Genomic DNA, 19,725 nt, shown 5'->3' on the forward strand with positions numbered 1-19,725 from the left:
TCTCTGCTAATGCAATAGGTTTCACATATGCAAAATATTATGCTATTGCAAACAGAAATGACAATGCCATTTATGTAGGGATAAAAAACCCAATACCAATAGCTCTACCTATAATATTGCCGAGACCATTGCATTGTAAATGCTTGTTGTTGTTGTGGTCCTTCTTATGTGTCATGAATAGTAGTTACATGTTAGTCCGTTTTTTATTTCATTCGTCAATACCCGGCTGTCGTGAAGGAAACTGGTCTGCCCCTAGTAAAGAATATTGGGCACCTTACATTGACAATAATTATTTTCTTTCTCCCTTAAAAAACGTTTTATAGTAGAATAGCCCACTATTATCTGGAAATCTCAAAGAATATTTGACCATTCCAAGATGGCGCCGTTATTTGAGCAGTGTTACGCTTAGTAGTTTCGGTTCTTCTTTTATTGCCTACAGACCTGTTTTCACAGGTTCACTGTGTGGGGCTCGGCGCGGGCGTGTCTGTGCTAGAGACGCTCCTCCTCCGTGCGCGCGGCCGGTGCTGCGTGGGCGTGTCCGCGCCGCGTGCCCGTGGCTTCCGCCGCCATGTTGTTTTGGTTCTCAGTGGAAGGCAATCCCGGAGTCGCAGACAACTAGACAGCTGGAACGCATCGGGTGAGACTGCAGGCGCTAGTGGACCAGTGCGTGAGGTACGTTGAAAGCTTTCGGGCTGAGGGAGTAGCTACAAAGACTTGTCCAAAACCTTTCTGTGTGTCCCGAGGCCTGTCATTGCTTTAGCCATTTAGCAGTAGACCGGTTCGTTAACTGCCCTGCCATATCCGTCCCACATTCTTTATTTACTACAGTGTAGTCCAACCAAGGCTTGTCACTACTTCCCTGGTCTTGTCCTTTCCGCCTCACACCGCCAGCCCAGTAATTGGCCTGGCACCGATTCTTTCCCGATTATTGCTTTTCAAGAAATCATGCACAACCGTCTGTTGCCTCAATTCTGTCGCTTGATGTGACAGCCCAGGCTGTCAGATCCATATTCTCGTTCTTCAGTGGACTGTCGCCACTCTTACTTCATATATGAGCTATCGCCCTTTGAACTGACCGCCTGCCTTTCCCACCTTACCCCCAAAGTCACTGCTCTGTTTTGTAACTTATCTGTCCCTTAGGTAGTGGCTTTTGTTCATCACCATCCACACGACCTCGTAGCTCTATGGTCTGCAATTGCCCTTGACCTCTTTGATCTTCGCATGTACTGGAGCTTCCACCTTTTTTATGGCCTCCACCAACTGCACATTTTGCCTGTACCTCAGCCAAGCTATGTTAGACAGCGCCATTTAATTTTTCATTGGTACCGGGTTACCGACCCACTTCCCATTATCTGTACATGTGATGCCCGTGTGTTTGAAAAGATGTAGGATAAATACATTAATCTATTCTTAAGTCACTGAGTCGCTGGCTGTTAATATTAATATGCCAGTTTAGGAGAGAGCGTAGGTGTGATCACCTTTGGCATTACGACCTAGGGCTTGGCACTGCTTGCAACTTGTGGTGATTGCATGTTACTTTAAGAGCTGTTAGAATTATTATGTGTAATGGAATCTACTGCATTGCTCTGTACTGAATAGGAATGCTATGATCTCATTTATGCTGTTCCTGTTTGTGTTACTGCATGCACTTTGCTTCTCCTGAAGTTCATCTCGAATAAATACCTGAATACCATTTCAAGGAGTTCGTCCCCTTTATGAAGATGTCACAACAGAATTGGCAACGAGATGGGCACAACTTGTGATTTCAACCTCCACAGCGATTTCTTCTCTTTTAACGTTCACCTTCGTTTCGCTACTCAACTACAATCGTGAGTAACTCAAGGGAACATTTATATTTTTTATGTTCCTTTTCTCTTTTTTTTTCGTGTGGGGATTATCACAACGTTGTGGCTCCAGCGTTTCCCGTCAGTGAACCTCTCGCGTGTACTTCTACTTCTAACTATTCTGAAGGGGAAAGCACCTAAAAGACGCGAGGGAGAAGAACCACGGTGTGTTTTGGTGAAAACCTCATCGTTTTTTGGAAATGTGTGCTACTTTTACTGGATCTAGCGTGTGATTCGGTTCATTAGCGTTTTGCATTTTTCAAAAGGATTAACGCTTACCGGCTTCACAGCTCCTCGCTCTCACGCACGCAGCAGCGTCTCCGTGAACAATTGAGCTCTACACGCGCACACACTCAGTGCTTCAGCGCGCATCTACGTGCTTTCCTCCACGTCACAAGCGTCATCACGCTCTCCACCGCCATCTTGTGGTTGCTAGGACAACGCGACCACTGAAACGAGGAACATTTTCTCCGATCTTCGTGTGGGTATTTATGACTTTATTTCAATTGATCTTTCAAGCGCTTTCCTCAACAATTTAATTGCGCATTTGTGTTTCAAGAAGCTTATTTTTCCTGTTTTTAGCTGTAAAGTGCATGCAGCGTGAAGCTTATACTTGAAGTCCATTCTTTTCGTTCTCTTTCAAAATCAATAAAAGACCACTTTATTTTTCCTGCAACCTACAAATATTTGCAGTATTCTGTGACATTACTTTTTTCCAACATGTCTGTTGAAGCTACACCTTCGAGGTCAAATCCAACAGGAGATACCAACTTAAACAGAGACACCCATATACCTTACCTACAAATTAATTCTCCTAAAGAATTTTTATCAATTCCAGGAGAACCAGTCGTGTCATGGTTAGACTGGAAGGAGTACTTTTTGAACTATATAGCGAACTTAGAAGACGTCAATGGGGTCTTTACTCCTGAAAGAAAAAAAAGAATGTTATTGTACTCTTTAGGTCCTGAAGGACTTCGTATTTTTAATGAAATGCACAAACATCAAAATGCAGATGGAGATTTGGATGTGTTTAAAGCAGCCATTGTAGATCTTGATGACCATTTTTCTCCTGTAGTATGTATTGCTGTCACCAGACATTCTTTTTTCCATAGGAAGCAGCAAAAACATGAGTCCATTGAAGAGTATGTTTCTAGTTTGAAAAAGTTAGCTGCAAAATACAAATTTGCGCAGTTGCATGACGATCTGATTAGAGATCAGATTGTTATGTACTCTAAAAATAGAACATTGCAAGAGAAATTGTGGGTGGAGGGTGATAATTGCTTGAAAGATATTATTGCTTTAGTGAAAAAAGCTGAACTATCAGAAAGGTGTGCTAAAGTTACTTTGTCACAAGATAAAAAGGAAGAAGTGGTTGGTAAGATTGTGGAGAAAAATAATTTTTATACCAGTCAGAAAAAATTCGAAAGGAAAAAGCCGAATCGTTTTGACAAAAAAAAGTATGAAAACAAGGAACAGAAAACCTTTAGCAATGTAATATGTTACAGGTGTGGTAGTTATGCGCATTCCGCCACGTATGAGAGATGTCCAGCCAAAGCGGCTAAGTGTTTAGAGTGTGGTTTAATTGGACACTTTTCAAGGGTTTGTAATCGCAAATCTAAACAAAAACCCAAAAGCAAAATAGCTTGTGTTCAAGAAGATAGTGATAACAATTCATCTTCCTCAGAGAATGATTCACATGTTAATCTGAAAAAAAGAAAAGATGTGGTAGTAAACATTACAGGTTCTTCCTCATCTAAACCGTTGTGTCTAATATCAGTAGGAGGTATTGTCATCCAGGTGGCTGCAGATTCCGGATCCCCTTACACAATTGTTTCACAAGATGTTTGGAGGGATCAGTTTGTGGACAAAATAGGCCCTTGGTTAGAAACCAATGATGTTTCCGCTGAAAGCTATACTGGGAATGATATTGATTTTTTAGGTTTTAGAACACTAATTTTCCGTTTTAAAGAAAGGAAAGCAATCGGAAAGTTGTATGTGGCTAGAGTTGGTCCATCCGTTTTAGGTTGGAAGGACCAGAAATCCCTAGATATCATTCTTAACCCCAATAGCAAAGAACAAGTCTTGATTTCATGTGAGTCTGAAGATACAAAGAAGTGGGTACTTAAGGAGTTTCCTGAGGTATTTTCGGGTCATATGGGAAAACTCAAAGGTTTTACTCATTGTATCCATTTAAAAGAAGGTGCAATCCCGAAAGTGCATAAAGCTAGAAATATACCTTTTATAATACGTGATGAAGTTAAAGGGGAATTGGACAAAATGTTAGACAATGAAGTGATTGAGCCCGTTGAAGCAGCTGAGTGGGTTTCGCCCTTGGTCGTAGCTCGCAAGTCCAATGGCAAGGCCCGTCTCTGTGTAGATTTAAGATACCTCAACAATAACATTTTGGTGGACCAATTTCCCTTACCAAGGATTGATGAAATGCTCTCCTTGACACGAAACGCAAAATGGTTTTCTACACTGGACTTATCAGCTGCATATCATCAGGTTGTCCTAGACAAGAACAGTAGGCATTTCACATCCTTCTGCACACCTTTTGGCTGTTATAGGTTTAAGCGAATGCCTTTTGGCCTAGCGTCAGCCGCTGCAGTATTTCAGCGTTTGATGTCTAATCTCTTCAGCCATATCCCTGAAGTCGTATTTTTCCAGGACGATATTTTAATTATGGGGAGAGATAAAACGCATCATGACTCTATCCTTAGAGAAGTCCTAGAAATACTTAGAAGCAATGGTCTGGTGGCTGAAGGAACCAAATGTAAGTTCTCAGAAGAGTCCCTTACATACTTGGGACATGAGATTGGCACTTTCGGTATCAGACCCAAGACAGAATTAGTTGAGGCCATTCTTGAAGCTTCTGCACCCAAATCCAAGGACGATCTGCGATCCTTTTTGGGTTTAGCAGAATTCTATGCTAAGTTTGTAAATAATTTTTCCCAGAAGACGTACGATATGCGTCTTTTGATGAAAAACAAGGTTGTGTTTGAATGGACTGATGCTTGCCAACAAGCGTTTGAAAACATAAAGAGAGACATTGCACAGGCACCATCACTACAAGGTTTTGATCCTCATGCCGAATCCATTATAACCACGGATGCAAGTGCTACTGGCATTGGTGGTGTTCTCACACAAGTAACTAGTTCAGGGAATGAAGTAATTATAGCTTTTGCTTCTCGTTCATTGTCACCTTCCGAAGTAAAGTATTCGGTAATAGAGCGAGAGGCATTGGCATGTGTGTGGGCCATGGAGCATTACAGAAAATATGTATGGGGGAAGAAATTTTTACTAAGGTCTGATCACAAACCTTTAACGAAACTACTAACCACTGATGGTCTTTCCAGAGCTTCTGCCAGGATTGCTAGATTGTCAATGAGATTACAGGATTATGTATACGATGTGAAGTATGTGCCTGGTACCAAAAATGTCATAGCTGATTTTTTGAGCCGGTTTTCTTTACCGCTCAGAGAATTAGACAATGATCCATGGAAGGATTACTGTGTGGCTGGTGTTTTTGATGATGTTCCTGGTCTTTCTAAACAAGTCTGGCAGAAGGAGTACCAAGATGACGCAGTTTTGCATGAGGTCAAGGAGAGAATTGTTAGTGGATGGTCTAATGAATCTAAGGCCGATCCTAATTTAAGGCCATTTTGGGAGGTCAGGGACGAGTTAAGTGTTGAAAGCGATTTTGTCTGCAGAGCTGGAAGAATTGTTCCCCCATCTGGCATCAGGAACAAGATTATCGATATTGGCCATGAAGGACACCCTGGTATAGCTCGTACCAAAAGAAACATTAAAATTTTGTATTGGTGGCCTAGAATTGACATCGATATAGAGAGAAAAGTTCGTGAATGTTTCAGTTGTGAGCAAGCAGACAAAACTCAGAAGACCTTGAATCCCCCTTTGTCGTCTTTAGGGTGTCCTAATTTACCTTGGGAATGTGTTGCATTAGACATTCTTGGACCTGTTTGTTGGCAGGATGGTTCTTTGAAGTATATTTTAGTTTTAGTTGATCTTTTTTCTAGATGGTTGGAAGTTGACATTGTTCATGTTGTGGATACTAAAGCAGTAATTAGATTTCTGGAAGGATGTTTTTTGAAAGAGGGTTTTCCAGCCTCAATTTTAACGGACAATGGCGTCCAATTTAAGTCTGAGGCTATGAAGGTATTTTTGGACAATATTGGAATTGAACAGAAGTTTACAGCTTTGTATCACCCTAGGGGTAATTCTGTCGTTGAAAGAGTCAACAGAGTTATAAAAGGGGTTTTGCAATTGGCAAAAAGAGCTAATAAGAATTTTGAGGATGAATTGAACAAACTTATTTGGTCATATAGGATTACCATTCATGACACTGTTGGTGAGAGCCCTTTCGGTTTGATGCGTGGGAGATTTCCCCATTGTAAAATCAACCCAGGTTGGATGGGCAGGAGCCAAAGGTATCTTTGGGATACTGATCGTGTTAAACACTCCATTACTACCTCACAGGATAAGAATAAGGAGCTTTTTGATAGCAAACATGGTACTAGAGAAGTGTCTGTAAAAGTTGGACAGTGGGCCAGAGTAAAGTCTGGAAGAAGATCTGGTAAATTGGAATCCAGGTTCTCAGATCCTATGCGTATCGCTAGGGTTATGAGGAACACCGTTCAGTTGGAGGATGGAAGCATTCATCACATGAGTCGCATAGCTTTAGCCAAGCAGGGTGTTACTGCAAAAAGCTGTGAGCATGTATGTAGGGATTATTGGTGGTTGAATGTCTTTTCAAATCTAAAGGAGGGGGATGTGCGGGATGTTGTTGATACTTTTGATGATGCGGTTGTGCCTGGAACTAGTTCTTCTGTTCCTGAGTGTCTCAATCGTTCTCTCGCACCTCTCTGTCCTGATGCAAATACTAGGGGTGGTCCTTGTCCTCATCTTGAGAATCCTGCAGATGTTGTTTCCGACCTTCCGTCTGCACAGGACTCACTCAATGCTGGTGTTGTTAAGTCTAGCAGTTTTGGTAGACCTATTCGAACTCCTGGCAAATTTGATGATTTTGTTCTTCAGTGATTATTATTTATTCTTCCTTCTTTTGTGTTTTAAGGAAGGGGGATGTGTGGTGATTGCATGTTACTTTAAGAGCTGTTAGAATTATTATGTGTAATGGAATCTACTGCATTGCTCTGTACTGAATAGGAATGCTATGATCTCATTTATGCTGTTCCTGTTTGTGTTACTGCATGCACTTTGCTTCTCCTGAAGTTCATCTCGAATAAATACCTGAATACCATTTCAAGGAGTTCGTCCCCTTTATGAAGATGTCACTACACAACTCTTGACTTGTTCGGCTCCTTTAAACTGTGAAATGACTAACGTGCAGTTACTGCCACTCCTGTGCCATGGTCTTATGTCCCCCCCCAATGCGTCATGTGTGCCTTTAAATGCCACTGTTTTTAAGGCAAACATTGGTCACTACGAATACCCTATGTTAGCATAACATCATTATATGCATTAATGCAAAAGTGTCAGCTTTTAGATGTCAATTGATTGCTAAGACTGTATTATTGCCACTGTTAATTGGTTTACTACTGATTTTATTATTGAGGTTAAATGTAAAATTATGTGATCCACTGACAGCAGGAAGTAAGAGGAACTATTAAGTTGCTCTGTAGTCAAGTGATTCATAGATATTGCAATAGTAATAGCACAGGGGGATAATAACAGTGCCTTAAAATCCACAGGGGTGTCAGGAGTTTGAGCAAGGAGAAAAAAGGAGAATGAATGTCTTGTCTACAGTACACACAGAATTTGAAAAAGGGTTTAAAAAACTGATAAGGCACTGGGCTGGGTATGTGCCAACATTGAAAAGTTGATGGGGTTGATATGATTAAATAATTGAGCTTTAAAAAGTAGATACATCTATATAGAGTTCCCTGGAGAAAGCTTGCAGGAAGTAACGCAGCAATTGTCAGAGGAGGATTACCAAGACCATGATTTGTATCCAGTTTATACAGCAAAATTGAATCCTTAAATTCTAGCCTGCTCGTATTAGCATGATAGTGTATGGCTGGCGTTAACATAAAAGATTTACCAGAATGATGGACTTCCAACATCCTGATGAGAACCAGAATATATGTATTACGTTTTGGTTTGAAGAATACATATGTATACGTATACATGTTGCACTATCTAGCTGAGGATAACATTTTGAATAATATTTTTGGATCGGGATTTCGATTGTACCAATGATATGTAAAAAGTGGATGCACATCCATCTTGTTTAAGAATTGTTCATATAAAAATCAATCAAGCAAATATAATAAAAAAAAAAAATCCTGTATCCACATTTTGGCTAAATATAAGGGTTTAGAAAATGTCATACATTTGTTGTAGAGCAACGAAATTGATCTGAAGTTTTTTGTTTATATTGGGTTTTTGTTTTGCTTTGGCATTTGGATAATCATAACATTTATTTAAAAAAAAGTTATTTTCATCGCTTGTGGTTACAAAGAGTAGAAACAGATTATGGAATTATTGAGCACGTTCTTTGGCAAATAAGTTTCAGAATTCTACTGTTAGACTGTTTGGATTTTGGGTCATCTTAGTATTCTGGTGTATTAATGACCATTCAATGGGTTTTCAAAGCTAACTTGTGAAACGAAACCTAAGTGATTTTAGGTTTTGATGTTGAGGGATATTAAAAAAAACGGATTTATTTCCTTGGTGATTTTTATATTCATTATCTTCAAATGAAAACTAAAACAACCCTACTAAACAAACATCAGGGAAACTAACACATGATCACCACTTTATATGCACAACCCTTTTGGCAATGATGAATCTACTGTTTAATCATAGGCCTGTCCAAATCTTCAGGCCACCCTGAACCCACAACTTGACACACCTGTAAAATTTCCCTGGAGAGCCAGCCCCCCGCCCCTTTCCACCACATTTGATGTACACTGCATATTAGTAGCTTTTATAACCGGCCCTTTCACTCCCAATGGAGTATCCCAGTATAAATACCAACAGTGTCTTCCTTGGAATACTGGAGGGACAAGACACTGCAATTAATTTGGAAACAGCCAACCGTTCAGGATTTTTGTTAATTTCCTCATATTAGACACTAGATAGGCAAATTATCTTGATCGAAAAGTGTGTTGTGGCTGAGCATGGGCCAGGGAGAGTGACCTAAGAATCCTGGTCGGTTTGTAGAATTTGATCCTGCGGCTAAGCTATCATTGACTTTTGATGTAAAGTGTTCTGTGGACGTGACACAACAATTTAAAAACAGTAAGCTTACATATTGGTTATATGTGGCCCCCCCCCCATCCCCCCCAGGTGTATATAAAGGGGTTTTCAAAATGGGAATAGAAACGGATATGGGGAGAGGTGACAAACCAGCTTGGTGATAGTGTTTTGAATTGTTTGGAGGCACGTCGGTGCTTAGGCATCCATGCCAGCATAGAGGACATTACCATTATCTATTCGATTTGTTATATATGCTTAGATGACCATTTCCTGCAATGCAGGGGTATTCAATAACATTTCTTTTAACTTTTATTATCTACAATCGAAATAAAGTATATAAATGAAACAAAAAATATTGTGAAGCATACATATGTTGCCATATCAAGCACCACAGTCAGCTGAAACTTGTTCTTTCGCACAGAGAAAATTATCGCTTGGGATGCCTTGTTTTTTCACCACCTTTTTAAAGTCTTATCAGGGTCAAACTCCCTTGGCCACAATTCATCTGACCAGATGGTATTAATTCTGGAAACAGAATGATCTCAGGTTTTCCTCCAATCAATTTAAGACAGTTTTGTTTCATCCATCTGGCTACAGAGCTTAGACTCATAATCAGAAATGGATATTACTAACTGCGTGTCATCGGCGTAAGAGAATTTCGAAGCTGAAAGCTCTAACAATGCCAGCTAACGGGGCCATATAGATATTAAAGAGAGTGGAACTTAGTGATGATCCCTGTGGCACCCCACAAGGTACTGCAGTAGATTTAAATGAAAAAGTGGCAAGTGTATGGTCTACTATCTGTCTGATAAAAAAGATTGGAACTAGACCATGGGTTTGGAAAGGAAACCTATCTCATGCAGTCTTTTGATAATAATATTAATAATGTGAGATACACTATCAAGTGTTGCAGAGCGGTCGGGTAAGGTGAGTGCTTTAGGCCTGTCCACATCCAAGCTCAGCCTGACCTAGTCTGTGACTCCAAGCAAAGTGGTTTCAGTACCGTATTCAGTCCTAAATCCTGACTGGGATGGATCTAAAAGATTCTTCTTCTCTAGGTAATATGATAACTGTTGTTTTTAACCAATTTCTCAATTATTTTTGCTGGGAGTGAAAGAAGGCCGTGACCCAATAATTAGAATGGTCCAGCGGATTGTCAAGGGGCTTCTTAAGTAATGGTAGCATGTTAGCATGCTTGTAAACCGCTAGGACATTAACAGTGAAACGTGCTAGATTAAAAATCTGTGTCAGATGCATGCTTAAGGTAACAGGCATGTACTAATGATATATGATGGACAGGGATAACCAGGAGAGTCCGAGTACATGGACTGCTTAATTTGTTCCACATCCTTAGAGGGAATTTCCTTCAAATTCTACATTTTGTAAATAAATGTAGGGTTTGGTTTATCTTGTAAGTAATTCAACAAACTTATTTCGCGTTCATGCTCAAAGTTGTCATACACCTTTTTAATTTGCATGTTAATACCAGTAAAGCTAAGAGCTGTCATGTCTTATGGGATAGTCTTTCTTTGCTAAACTGTTGAAGTAAAACACATCTATCTCTATAGAGCAGTTTTTAATTCTTTCCAGTGATTGATGTATGCTGCTCCTTTTCAGGCTTGTTTTCATGAAGGCAATGTACACAACTTGTTTGTCTACTTATTTTTATGATATGAGAGAATCTGGATGTAGTCTGTGGATTACTTCCTTTGTGATTGATTGATTGATTGACCAAGAGATTGATTCTCCTGCTTCAGGAATGGACCTTCCCCTGTGCATCATATTATTCATATTGTATCTCCTGTTTTAGTTTTTAGTAATTCTGATTAAAAAAGAAATCTGCTCTCATTTTAAAACCATTGAAGCAGACATTAGTTGTAATATAGCCCATGTGCATTTGAGTTCCAGTGTATGCTGATTGACCTAACAAGTCCTCCCTTTCAACGATGAGCTCTTAATGGACCATCAGAAGTAAATTTTTTTTTTTTTGGTCCTCATTAGCCACTTAGTCAATCCAGGGGCTCTCCAACCGCGAGACAGTCGCCTCTGTGCCACCAAGAAACCAGAAAGTGGTCTCATAATCTCCAGGAAGGCAGGCCTATTGTCTCAGCAAAAAAAAGAGCCCCGCACGAACTATCTCCATACAAGCCCATTATTGGCTGATGGTCCAATGTCAATATGGCATGGGGTGCCTCCCGTTGGACATGGAAACTTAGGCTTAATCATCGGACCCGGGGGGAAAAAAAAAAACCAAAAAAAAAAAACCCCTGGGTACTTTAACTGTTCCGTCTCCACTCAATTAAGAAGTTCCAAAATCTCACAGTGCGGGGGCTACATGTTCTGGCTAAGTCTACTTTTGATGTTGCATAAAGTGAAGACAACCACTCTGCATGAGTCGGTGGGTTAATATTGACCCAGTTTTTGCAGATTTGTCTTCTTGCTAGTAGGATAGCATAGTATAGCAATTCTCTTTCTAAGCCCTTGATGTTATTATTTAGGACAAAGATATTTAAAGACCATGAGAAAGGGATAGAGATTCTAAGGATTGATTCAAGTGATGTCTTGATTTCTTGCCAATAAATGGTGATGCTCGGACATTTCCAAAACATATGTAGGTCTGAGGCTGCTGGGAGAAGGCATTTGCTACAGCACTTCCCGGGTTGGAACTTCGAGAGTTTTTTGGGGGAATAATACGCTTGATGTAGTGTGAATAGTTGATTGCGCCTCAACCACGCAGGTTTTATGATTTTATAGAGAAGGGTAAAGGATTCTGTCCATTTCTCTTCTGCCTTGGGTTCTCCCTCTCCTCCCCATAATTTTATCGGAAGGTTAAGCTCGCCCTCCCCTTCTTCCATGATGTTCCAGTAATAAGACGCAACCTCCTTACCTCTATAGGGTTTCTCAACTAGGTTTTTTTCTAGAGAACTGTGTCCTCCAATTTTAACCTTTTTTCTTAATTTGAGTTCGCAACCAGCTGGACAGTTGTATATAGACAAACCAGTATAGGGGTGAGGTTACCCTGTCTGAGAATGTTTCCCATTCCATAAAGGATCCTCCTGCCACTAACTCTCCCCATCATGTTATTCCTGCTTCCAGTAGGACCGTTTTAACCGTCTCAGTATATTGCAGAGAGAACCCTGGTAGATCCCAAATCGGTGCGTAGTTAGTAAGGTATGCTATCCCAACCTTAGATTTAATTTGAGACCATTCTTTTATGGGACAATATAATGACTTTAGCCTGACTTTTTTGAAGAATCTCTGGTGTCCAAACTTAAATAGGAATCTGTATAGTGGAAGATCAAAACCCAGTAGCATTGCTTTAAACATATGGCCGTTTGAATTGTCTAGCGGGATCTTTAATAGCATCCTAGAGTGGGTCAGATAAAAGGCCCAAGCATAGTATTCCAGGTCTGGCAAGGCGAGTCCTCCCTTTTCCCTTCTCCTCCTTAGCTTCTTCCATGCCAGCCTGGTTGACTTCTAGCACCAAATAAATGAGTTGATGTTTTGTTGACATTTTGAGAGTTGATTAGTATCAAATATTAATGGAATGGTATTGAAGATGCATGTATATTTGGGGAGAATGGTAATTTTCACTAGGCTGGTTCTCCCATAGATCGTAAGAGGGAGCAAAGACCAGGATTTCATCAATGTCTTGGATTCGCGAGAAATCCGATCTAGATTAGTCTGGGCCAAAAGGTTTAAGTCTTTTGTGATTTTTATCCCCAGGTAACGCATTGAGGGTTTCACCGGCAGCTGAAGATTTGTAATGTTCCAAGCCATTATATCTGTTTTTCCGGCGTTTATTTCATAGCCTGAGTGTTTCCCAAATTCCTCCGCCCTTTTGATGACCATAGGAAATGCCTCAGCCGGATCCGTTGTGTAAATGAGAATATCGTCGGCGTATAATCCTACTTTCTTCTCCCATCCAGAGAAAGAGAAAGGCGGAATATTGGTATCCTCTCTTATAGTCTGAGCAAATGGTTCCACATAAATATTAAATAGGAGGGGGAGAGAGGACACCCCTGTCTTGTCCCTCTACTAATTTCAAAGGGATTTGTGCGTGTACCATTAATTAACAGACTTGCTCTCATGTTTTTATATAATAGGCCTACCGCTCTACGGAATTTAGGGCCAAATTGAAACTTTTCCATGACTGCATTTAGATAGGACCAATTGACCCTATTGAATGTTTTTGTTGCATCGAGTGTCATAATTGCGAGGGGTAGAGCAAAAGTTGAGGCAATATCTATGGCTCCGACTAAATCGTACGTTAAGTCGGCCAGTTGTAGGCCTCTAATAAATCCCTTTTGATCTTGATGGATAATTGTTCCAATCTCGCTTCCCAAACGTGCAGCCAAAATTGACGCGAAGATCTTGTAGTCATTGGTGAGAAGCGAGATTGGACGATATGATCCGCAATCTGCTGGGTCCTTGCCTGCTTTTAAGATTAAAGCGATATTTGCTTCTCCCCAGGAGCTAGGTGGTGTCTCGCCTCTTATTAGTATATTATTAAATAGATTTGTTAGAATCGGGGTGAGAGTAGAATTAAGCACTCTGTATAGTTCACCCGGAATACCATCCGGTCCTGCAGCCTTTCCCTGTTTTAGTTGTTTAATGACCCTTTCAACTTCTGCCTCAGTTATCTCTTTATCCAGATTTTCAATCTGAAGCCCATTTAACTTTGGAAGGGTCACCTTTTCCAGCCATTCAGTTATTTCCTCGATGTTAACGTTAATCTCATCTGTGTATATGTTTTGAAAAAAAGCACTAAAGGCTTCACCTATTACGAGATCAGTCTTCCTATTGTCCGTTTCTCCATCTACCCTCACTTCTCTTATATAATTTCTAATCTGGTCTGCTTTTATTTTCCAAGCTAGCAACTTCCCTGCCGAGTCACCATATTCAAAATGGGAAAGTTTACTGGCCTGCCATCGTTTGTTCAGTCTCTCCTGCAGTAATGTTTCTAATTTGTCTTTTAGCTCCATTTTTAGGTCGAGCAGACCTAAAAAGCATGCGAAGCATGCTTTGTCTGCGAAGACAACTTTTGCTGGCGTGTCTGGGGGAATGTGAGACAGCGATCGGCCACGCGCCTCGCTGTCTCAGATTCCTCCTCGAGGGCGCGCACGTCGCCGTGCACATCCCCTGCCTGGCATTCACTCTCAATCACACACAGCCAGCCATACACACGTATGCGCGCACGCACACATACACCCACGCAGGCACAATGCATACACACACGCACGAGCGCCCATGCACGCACATACATACATGCAGAGACACCCCCCCCACACATACACACACGAGAGCACTGAGGCCCCCCCAGCCCTTTGGAACTTACCGGGCCAATCTCGGGGGACTCCACTCGCAGCACGCTCCTTTCCCGGGGCTCCCACTTGGTCAAGGGAGCCGCTCAACACTACCGCAACCTCCAGCTGGCGGCCCCGGGGCTCTCCACCGCTCACAGGAGCCCCGGGCCGCAAGACGGATTTACGCCTCCTCTTCCGGTCCGAACGCGGCCACGCCCCCGTCACAAGGCAACCTTGCCTGACTTCCGGTGCGGCCTCGGCAGGATTGCAACGCTGAACTGCTTTTTATTAAACAGAATAGCACATCCATGCTTTGTAATACGGTGAATGAAGGCAAGTTCGAAAGGTGGGAATTTACACATGTTGGCAGGTAATCAAATAAAGTTTGACCATGTACAATGCTTTTTATTAATGTGTTGGCTTTTTAAACAAATAAAAGGCATTGTGATTTACAATGCTAATAGCATAAACTCTCGCAAACGTGAGACCTATTGCATTGTAAATGCTTGTTTTATCTAGGTTCGCCGAGGAAGCTTGATCTACCGACTACATTCGGGCCAGATCTTGCTCTATTATTAATAGCTCCTCTCTGTATTTCTTTTTTCTGTAGGAAGCCCGGTTGGTAATACAGCCCCTTATATATGCTTTCCATGTCTCCCACACACTAGTCAGGGAGGCGGAATCTATGTTCCACTCTAAGAAAGAGGCGGTTTCAGATATGAGGTGTTCTCTTTCCTCTTCCTCTAATAAAATGGTGCGGTCAAAAGACCATGAAGCATAAATGGGTTCCTGATCTAGCATTAACGAGAAGAGGATGGCTGAGGGGTCTGACATATGCTGAGGTAGATATATTAAGTTCTTTATAGAATCTTTTAAGGAGAAACTGAATAGGGCATAATCAATACGCGATTTATGCTTATATTTGTGATTGTGAAAGGAGACACCCAAGGTTTTCCCAGCTCTTTGTCTCCATAAATCTTCCAGTCCCAGATTGGACATGCAACTCAGAAGTATATCTCTCGTTTTAATATGAACTACAGCCCTAGAACTAGGGGATTTATCTAATTTTGGATCCAGCACTAAATTAAAATCTCCCATCCATATTATTGGATCTGTGATGGTAATCAGGTAATTCTGTAATATATTTAAATAGGAGGGATCATCCTGGTTAGGACCATAGTAGCCCACTAAGGTGAATTGCCTTACGTCGAGCTGAACATTAGCTATGAGCCATCTACCACTCGGATCTGTCTTCCAGTCCACAATCTGAGCCCTAGCTCCCTTTTTAAAGATGATGGCTATTCCACGAATGTTGGCGTTGTGGTCTGTGCTAATGAATTTGTCAACCCATTTAAATTTTTTTAGTATGTCTGTAATCTCTTGTTTATTTAAATGTCTCCTGGATCGTTATGATCTGCGCGGGCGAGTCTCTAAGATACTGCATAATTTTATGTCTTCTCCCTCGTACGCGTAGGCCGTTTACGTTCCAGGACAGAAATTTAATGTCTCTCATTTATCTTTACCATCCAGATGACCTGCTTTCCCCATTGTATTTTTTTTCCTACTAGTTGTCTGTCTATTGTTTTTTATTTCAACCACTCACTTTATGTAGCACACCCTGGAATCAGTGAATTTTAGGATTTTAAAATTTTGCTTATGAGGACTTTTTTGTGCTTCCCCCCCCGCCTACCCCCCTCCCTTTCCTGGAAACCCCCCCCCCCCTACTTACTCTGGCCAGATGACTTGCCAGGTTGTCGTCCCCGACATACTCCCACCTGAGGCCCCATCTATCTCATTGGTCGGTCAATAAAATCAGTAGATGGCGTATTTATTATAAATTGTTTTTTGGGGGATAGGCAAGATAGCGTCTGATAAAGAGTAGATCAAAATCAACTCTTAGATCAAAAAAGAAACTGAAGGGAGAAAGGAGAAGAAGGTCAATAGCCGGGCACCATTGGTGTTGTGTGTTATAAGTTATGTTGTATTATTAAGCTGTTATAAGCTATTTTAAGCTCTTATGATATTTCTTATACTTAACATTTTGTTCCTATTACCTTATTTTCTCCCTGTTACTATCCCTTTGGATTTATTTTATGTTTTATGTTATATATATATATATATATTTCATTTTTTTTACTTTACTTTCCCACTTTTTCCCCTTTCCCCTTTTTAAGTGCGCTTAATATAGCCTTTTTATTTTTTTGGGGAGTGTAATTAATTGTAGCTATTTCTTTTTATTTTTTATTTATTTATTTATTTATTTTTTTATTTATCTTTATGAATGATATGTCTATGTTTATTTTTATTTTGAGATTTTTTGACCAGCAGACGCAGTTGTTATTCATTTTATTTTTATTTAATAATTTTTTCCCTCCTGTTCTCTACCTCTCCTTAACCCCTCCTTTTTTTTTTTTTTTTTTTTTTTTTTTAGTCCTGGCTGACACCATGTGTCAAAGGGTTTGAGAAAATTCGCTCATAGAGACTAGTAGCTCATCCGCCTCGAGAGGAGTCTTGATGTTGTACATTTTATTGTTACACATAATCTTCAAGAAGGCGGGAAATCGCATCTGTACAGTAGCTCCCAAAGCTCTAAACTTTTCCATCCGTTGTCCTAGCTCCCATTGCCTATCCAGTGTGGTTTTGGATAGATCTGACCTTACTTCGAAGGAGAAGTCTGAAGTCTTCAATGACTTAACTTTAAGTGCTAAATTAAGAATCTTTTCTTTCATCGCATAAGTTTGAAAATTTACGAGGATCTTTCTGGGTTTGGTCCTGCCTGATTTGAGACGGAAGGGGTCACAGTGTATCCTCTGCATGTCTGACTCCAGTTCTGATACTGACTCCTCTAAGTTAAGAGCATATTTCTTAATTTCGCTTCCCTCTTTTCCTTCCGGAATTTTTAAAATTCTAAGATTGTTCCTCCTTGAGTAGTTTTCTAGCGACTCAACTCTTTCTTTTACTGCTTCTCCCTCTCTTCGCAGAGTCAGGATCTTTGTTTCTGCATGGTCTAATTTTGCTTTAAGTTCACCTGCAGTATTCTCCAGGCTCCCGGTTCTTTCAGAAAGCCCATCCACTTTGGTCTCCAGATTTTCGCACATGGCCCGAATCTCAGACTGGTTTTGCCTTGATTCAGCAAAGCACTTTTTTGACTCATCGAACCCGCACTTAATCTCATTTCTCATATTGAGAAGTATATGTTGGAGAGTATCTTCGCTGTCTTCTTTGTTACTCCCTGAGCATAGATCCGAATCCTTTGCTACCCTTATAGTTTCTGTTCCTACTGAATTGACGGCTAAGTGATCTGATGGGGGCGTCGTGGCTGTGCTCAGCTTTACGGTGTCATCATCCATCATTGAGTTATTTTCCTGTTCCGTTACCTCCGCTGCTAGGAGCTTAGTGCTGCCAGATAACACTAATGAGGCAGGATCTTTAATTGGAATGGATGTATTTTGTGTAATAGTCAGGCCCTGAGACTCTTGATTAATGTTCAGTACCTGAAGCAGACTCTTAAAGTAGGACTTCAGACAGGGCGTAATCAGTGTAGCATTGGTCTTTTTAGATTTACCTTTATTCTGTGTTAACTTCTGAGGCAACTCTTTCAAACTGTTGCTTGATCGCTCCACTACTAGTTTAGTGGTGTGTGGTATCAAGCGCCTCTTCTCCCCACTCAGTGCTTTGAAATGCAGTGATTGTAGTGATTTTGACTCAGATACCGTCTCTGACTCTGCTTCTATTTCTCTTTCAGGACTCCCTTCAAGCACTTGCTCTAGGTCTAGATCGACAATTTGACCTGAGCCTCCTAGATCTATATCCTTCTTCCTGGCTTTCCCCTTTCGCTTTCGCTTCCCCAGGTTGTCGCTGGTGAGCCCCTTCTTCGTTTCTAGTCTCTTCTTCTTGGACTTTGCCTTACTACTTTTCTGAGTTAGTACTGCGCTGGAGAGGGCTTGCAGTTTACTCTTAATATTAGTCAGGTTTGGGACGGGAACCGGGTAAAAGTCTTTTCCTGAGAACTGCACAGCACTTATTTCTTGATTTGCTAATATCGGGAAACTTCTGTCTGCTATGTCTGTTTCTGCTTGTTTGTGGCTAGGACGGTCACATTCGGTATTAGCACTTGCAGTATTATCAGTTTTAGTTTTTAAATTTACGATCTTCTTTTCCTCCAACTGCGCTTCTAGTAAGACACTTAACCCCCCTTACCGCACCGTATTGCTGAGGCTGTTCCTCTCGTGAAGAAGCTGTGTGTGGCCGCCCTCCGGCTTCTCTGCAGCTCCACGGCTGCCTCGTACCAGCGGAAGGGCGCGGGGAGAGAGACCCGCCCCCAGCACATCGACTGCTCCGATCGCGGTGTCCAGGAGGGCCGCCGAGCCGCCGAACCGCTTGAAAAGAAACGTGGCTAAGAGAGAAGACGCCAAGCCGAGCCTAGCTCCAAACACTTGGAGAACACGCGAAAACAAGCCCTGTTGCCGCTCCGACCTCTCAGGTAGTCAAATCCACCGTGGGGACACTGTGCATGACCGAAAAGAGGTTTCTGTCAATGTAGGGGCATCAGGACTGGAGCCTCCATCGGGACGTGCGCGCCGCTCTAGCTAGCGACCGCCATGTTTTCCACCGATGAACACCATCCATCAGAAGTAATTATTATTTTTTTTACAACAAATTTATAGCAGAGATTTATTTTTTCTTTTTGGCAATGCAATAGGTAATAATCCTATTTACATTTTAAAGAAGACTTAAAGGGTCCCGTGCAATAATTACATCAGAAGTAATTATTGTACGGGACCCTTTGAGTCTTCTTTAAAATGTAAATAGGATTATTACCTATTGCATTGCCAAAAAATAAAAAATAAATCTCTGCTATAAATTTGTTGTAAAATGTTAAGCCAAAAGAATTACAATTTACAGAAGGAAAATATTGGTTTAAATTATTAACATCGTAAACACCAATTGGGTATATCAAAGGTAAAAAAAAACAAGTTTGAAATAAGTAATGCATGCAAATTGTAGTTTGTAATAAAACTGCAAACGATATCTCTTTATTAATGATAGCAATCATGTACATGTATCTCATAGAGGGAAGTCAGTGGAAGGCGATTTAGTGACAAAAAGTGGTTTGAGACACACTGAGAGATGAAGGCGCTATATGAAACAGAATCAAAAATTGTGAATTGGAAGGGAAAGAGACTGGAGTAATCCTAGCCCATTCCCTTTCTGACCAATTTCAAGCACTCTGACCGGGCCCAGGGGCCCGCTGGTCCCTGGGGAGGTAGCTCCTGCCCCGGGCTCTGTCCCCTGGTCTGCTGCTCTGCCACTGGCCACCTGTTTTTTTTTTTTTC

General features: G+C 41.1%; 1 protein-coding gene across 17 annotated transcripts in view; it reads left to right on the top strand.

Moving 5' to 3' along the window:
• Positions 1–520: 520 nt before the first annotated feature.
• MTMR3 (myotubularin related protein 3) overlaps positions 521–19,725 on the top strand; it is a 1,335,997-nt gene continuing 1,316,792 nt past the window's right edge. For 13 of the 17 annotated variants that reach the window (XM_078667211.1, XM_078667215.1, XM_078667214.1 and 10 more), the window contains exon 1: positions 521–672. The gene's annotated coding sequence lies outside the window, so the exon portion shown is untranslated. The remainder of the gene's footprint in view (positions 673–19,725) is intronic. The other 4 variants (XM_078667212.1, XM_078667217.1, XM_078667221.1 and 1 more) reach the window with 2 other exon arrangements.

Source organism: Lissotriton helveticus, chromosome 11 (assembly GCF_964261635.1).
Source record: "Lissotriton helveticus chromosome 11, aLisHel1.1, whole genome shotgun sequence".
Classification (NCBI taxonomy): Eukaryota; Metazoa; Chordata; class Amphibia; order Caudata; family Salamandridae; genus Lissotriton; species Lissotriton helveticus.